At 37.7% G+C, this 6,000-nt stretch overlaps 1 pseudogene; it reads left to right on the top strand.

Annotated features, from left to right (window-relative positions):
• Positions 1 to 816: 816 nt before the first annotated feature.
• LOC125873642 (expansin-A8-like) overlaps positions 817 to 6,000 on the top strand; it is a 28,269-nt pseudogene continuing 23,085 nt past the window's right edge.

The raw sequence follows: 6,000 nt of genomic DNA, 5'->3' as shown, positions 1-6,000 counted from the left end.
GCCTAGATCCACTACTTCGACATATATTAGACCTAGGATTGACCGGTTATTATAGGAGGTTCCTAGAGGTTTGTTTTGTCTATTTTTGCCCCAATGATCAACTACCTCTTATCGAGTTTGCGTATAATAATAGTTACAACTCTAGCATTCAGATGAAACAATGGTTCAAGGTAGATGAAGTCGCATTGATAGGTCTAGACTTAGTTCACAAAGTTATGAAAAATTTTAAGTTCATTCTAGAGTGATTGAAAAATGCTTAAAATCGACAGAAATCTTACTTTAACGTGAGGCAGTGAGATTTGGAATTTGAGGTAGAAGAATGAGTTCTCTTGAAGATTTTGCCTATGATGGGTGTCATGCAGTTTGTTAAAAAGGTAAAACTTAGTCCCCAATTTATTAGCCCCTACCGTATTGAGAATAGAATTGAGAAAGTGGCTTATGAATTACTGTTACCTAAGGAATTGATATTCGTACACCATGTATTTTATGTCTTTAGCAATAGAGATCCTTTACTCATCGTTCCAATATAAAGTGTTAGGGTGAAAAATGACTTATCATATGAAGAAACACCGATTGAGATTCTGGATTGTCAGGTTTGCAAGTTAAAGAACTAAAGAGGTACTGTTAACTAAGATCTTAGGGAGGAATCAATTAGTATACTTAAATTTTGCCTACCATATCTTTAGCCCCAATTTCTGCTTCAAGTTCACTACTATTAAATATAAATAGCGCCTCTATACATACCTCTTCAACTAGCATTAAGCCACTTACTACTCTCTCATACTTATTTATTAGTAACTCTCAACTTCCTCAACAATGGCTTTCTCCATACATTCTTCTTTCTTCTTCTTATTAAGCTTTTGCTTCCATGGGGTTTTCACCCATTATGGAGGCTGGCAAAGTGCTCATGCCACCTTCTATGGAGGGAGTGATGCTTCTTGTACAATGGGTATGTCCAAAAGATTTATAATTTCCATCCTATGCTATGTCTTTGACGAAAGACTTTTGAATTTTGCAGTTTTACCATGTGTATACATGATATATCAAAATGTTAATTTGAATGTTGTGGTGCTTAACATGTCACGTAATAAGATCTTGTAATTAAAGAGTTACACTAGATATGAAAAATGATGTTTTTAAAAAATTAGATCAAACTACCAATAATGAAGTAGTAAGACACATAAATTGAAGCAAAGAAAATTTGAATGATTAAGTTCTTGATAAACAAACGTAATTCATATTTAATTATCGTCACTGAAAAAGTATTTTACATAAACACACTAATAATATAAATAATTTTAACCTATTGGTGCATTTTTACTCGTTATTATCATGTACCATGTGTCACGCCCCGAGCCTACACTCTAGGCGGGACTGGCACTCGAGAACCATTGCTAGCCCCAAGTAAACCCTTGGCCTGACTTACTTACTCAACGGAAGACTTAATTCAACAAAGACAAGTCTATGTAATAAACTGGAATGTTATAATGGTAGATTCAACTTGGCCATTAAGGCAACTCAAGTCTTAACATAAGATAATGACAATGAAAAGACTAAAGAACTAACATCTGACTGTCTATGAAGCCTCTAAAACAGCTGGGATGGATGTCAGGACAAACCCCACGACATCCTAATAAACTAATAAAATAACTGAAAACAATAAAAAGGAGTCCTCCGGAATGCAAGAAGGCTCACCAACTGACTTGGAGCGCCCACTGGATCAACAATGCGCTGGATGCCAATCCTAGTTACCTGTGTCTGCATCATAAAGTTGGAATGCTAAACACAACATAGGCTTGAAAAGAATCTGAAGAACTTATCCGGCTCAACTCAACTTAACAAAACTGAACTTATTTCAATATAAAACAGTTTAAAACAAGTGCAATATAAAGAAAAGTTGTTTAAAACATGATGTCAACTATGTGTGTATGCAAAGATATATATAACTCTGAGATGTATGTAAAAATACAAATAAACTGTGTAATTAAGAATACAATTACTTCGGTGGGAGTTTCTCTAACCGACAACCATCACGTAAGAGCTATTATAATGATACAATATTTTGCCTCACGCTGCCAGGGCCGTCCTATATCTTGCCGAGGGTATAGAACCTGAACTACTAAGTGGATCCATTAGTCTATGCTAAAAAGCACTAAAGGAATCATCTAAAAAGTATGACCCTTTTCTACCCATGATGGCTACATGGTTTATGGGGGGATGTGAGTTGTCTGAACTTTCCCCCATATCGGTGCTCAATACAACTCCCAAAAATGTGATATTAGCTCTTATATTTAAAAACATCATTCTTTCTGTGATTTGAGATAATTGCTCAAAATCTTAGCTCAAAGGCTATCTTGGAAATCATAGTTTCCTCTCTTTCTTCATTTAGAAAGCGATTACTCCTTTCTGAAAACTAGCTCAAAGGCTCTTTGGAAATCAAGGTTTCCTTTCTTTTTTAAATGTGAAAACATTTTACTCTTTGGGAATACATAGTCCCGATATACTTCTTTTGAATAAATGAACTCAACTCTTTACTCTTTACTTAACTTGAAACTTAAGTCTTTAAACAAAGTTAAAACGTTTGTGAAAGACTTTTGAAAACTTTATAAACTTCTCTTGACTTTGATCTTAATTCCTTGAGTTGGATTATGGATTCAAGGTTCATGACCTCATGTTTATGGATGATTTCATGATGTTTAGATGTACCTTAGAGTGTTGGAATCAACTAGAAAACATAGGTACATTACTAGGAAACAAGTACGAAAAGGTGGGAAAGAAATGGGAAGGACTGGCGTCCCTGGCGCCCTGAGAGGCGCAGGGCTCCAGAGGGAAAAGATCAGAGACTTCCCTGGGGCGCGCTGGCTGGCGCGTCACCCTAAGGGGTAAACTTCAGAGACCCTTTTGGGGCGCGATGCCCCACCCTTTTCCCCAGGCGTTTGACGACTTTTCTTGCTCGTTTTTCATCTCTAAACCCTCTAAACTTCAATGGTTCTTTCCCCAAACACTTAGAATCATCTATACCTTCAATATGCATCAGATTATACTCGAAAACACAACTAAAAAATGAATCAATCTCAACAAAACTCCAACAACACAACCCACAAGAATTCAAACGAATATCATCAAGAACTCAAAGATTTACTTTCAAATCTAATAAACTTCGCTGAAATTGAATCATGATTTGCGCGTGGGTGAACTAACTCAACGCTATGTGATCTCACATACCTCGTAGGGATCACCCTTTGACGAAATCCACAAGCTAAACTCGACGATCTTGACGAATCTTGCTTTCTCTTCTCCTTTCTCCTCTTTTCTCCTCTCTCCAAGCCCTAGCGTGATATTCACTTTTTCTAAACTGACTAAAATCTGACTTTACCCCAATTAAACTCATAAAAACGAATTAATTAAGTTGGGTAAGGAAAAGACCAAACTACCCTTCTAAAATCCGGTTTTAGACTTTCCTTATTCGAACAATCCAACTTCCAAAGGGCATAACTCACTCACACGAACTCGGAATCGCACAAACTCAGCGGCGTTGGAAAGATCATTCCAAGAGATTTTATACCATATCTGGAAGTTCACCTAAATCATCCTGAGCTAGGAGTTATGGCCGTTTGATGTTGACCAAAAACTCACTTTTCTTAACTTAACAAAATTTCCAGATTTTCATTCTTTCCAAAAATGACTATTTTCAATTATTAGCTTCTTCCTATTTATTTCAAATTGCGAGAAGTTACAATATCTCCCCCTTGGAAACATTCGTCCTCGAATGGGATTACTCTTACTAGGCTAAGGGTATAACATGCAACATTCAATTCAAGCACCCACAAGCAAATGCAAAACAACATGCCAACTCATAATAAATTCTAAGAAAGGATTAGTACCTTAATTCGGAACTTCTCCGGATTCGAAGAGATGTGGATATCACTTCTTCATATCCTCCTCAGCTTTCCAAGTAGCTTCTCCAGCAAATTGGTTCCTCCAAAGGACTTTGACTGAAGCTACCTCTTTTGTTCTCAGCTTGCAAACTTGGTGATCTAGAATTTGAACCGGAATCTCTTCATAAGATAAACTATCTTTGATCCCAATATCTTCAGTTGGTATGATTAATGAAGGAATGCCCATGCATTTGTTCAACATAGAGATGTGAAACACCGGATGAACCGAGGCTAACTCTTGTGGTAGCTCCAACTCATAAGCTACATTACCTACCCTTTTCGATATCCTGTAAGGGCCAATATACCGAGGACTAAGCTTCCCCTTCTTACCAAATCTCATAAGACCTTTCATGGGTGAAACTTTAAGATATACCCAATCATCTACTTCAAACTCTAACTCCCTTCTCCTAACATCAGTGTAGGATTTCTGACGACTCTGCGCCGTTTTCAACCTCTCTTGAATCACTTTCACCTTCTCAATAGCTTGATGAACCAAATCTGGTCCTATCAACGCTGCTTCACCAACTTCAAACCATCCAATAGGAGATCTGCATCTCCTCCCATAAAGAGCTTCATAAGGAGCCATTTGGATGCTCGAGTGGTAACTATTGTTGTAAGCAAATTCATTAAGAGGTAGGTGATCATCCCAATTACCTTTGAAATCAATCACACAAGACCTCAACATATCCTCTAAAGTCTGAATAGTACGCTCTGCTTGCCCATTTGTTTGAGGATAAAAGACAATACTTAAGTTCACCTTTGAACCCAAGCCTTTTTGGAATGATTTCCAAAACTGTGCAGTAAATTGCGCACCTCTGTCTGAAATAACGGAGATCGGAACCCCATGAAGTCTTACCACCTCTTGAAGATACAACTTAGCATAATCTTTTGCTGAATGAGTAGTCTTTACCGGTAAAAAATGGGCTGATTTTGTTATTTTGTCGACAATCACCCAAATAGAATCATGCTGCCTGCGAGACCTTGGTAAACATGTGATAAAGTCCATATTAATCATCTCCCACTTCCATTCAGGAAGTTCTATATTCTGAGCCAAACCACCGGGCCTTTGGTGCTCTACTTTAACTTGTTGGCAATTTGGGCACTTAGCAACAAATTCTGCAATGCCCTTCTACATACTATTCCACCAATACACCTTTTTTAAATCACAATACATCTTTGTGGAACCCGGATTAATAGAATATCTGGAGCTTTGAGCTTCCTCCATGATCCTCTCTTGGAGTCCATCCACCATTGGTACACACAGCCTACCTTGATATCTCAATACTCCATCTCCCCCTTGTTCAAAAGCTAATACTTTTTGCTTATGAACATTTGCCTTCAATTCAAGCAAAATGGGATCTTGGTCTTGCTTTTCTTTCACTTCTGACACTAATAAAGATTCAGCCCCATTCATCACCACTACTCCTCCTTCTGTGGAATCCATTAGTCAGACTCCTAAGCGTGTAAGTCTATGCATATCTTTCGCTAACTCTCTCTTTTCTTCCTCAATATTGGCGGTACTACCCATAGATAACCTGCTTAAAGCATCAGCAACAACATTAGCCTTACCTGGGTGGTAAAAAATACTCATGTCATAATTCTTGAGTAATTCTAACCACCTCATTTGTCTAAGATTAAGATCTTTCTGAGTGACATACTGAAGACCCTTGTGATTAGTGAATACATCTACATGAACACCATATAAATAATGACGCCATATGTTCAAAGAAAATACTATAGCAGCCAACTCTAAGTCATGGGTTGGGTAATTCTTCTCATGAACTTTCAACTGTCTGGAGGCATAAGCTATAACTTTGCCATTCTGCATTAGCACACAACCCAAACCAACTCTGGATGCATCACAATACACCACAAAGCCTTGCGTATCTTCTGGTAAGGCCAACACTGGGCAGTAGTCAACCTCTTTTTCAATTCGTGAAAGCTTTTCTCACAAGCTTCACACCATTGAAACTTCATTGTTTTCTGAGTTAACTTGGTCAAAGGGGATGAAATAGATGAGAACCCCTCTATAAACCTTCAATAATAGCCAGTTAATCCGAAA

Source organism: Solanum stenotomum, chromosome 8 (assembly GCF_019186545.1).
Source record: "Solanum stenotomum isolate F172 chromosome 8, ASM1918654v1, whole genome shotgun sequence".
NCBI classification, from domain to species: Eukaryota; Viridiplantae; Streptophyta; class Magnoliopsida; order Solanales; family Solanaceae; genus Solanum; species Solanum stenotomum.
This window is presented reverse-complemented; position numbering and strand designations above follow the sequence as displayed.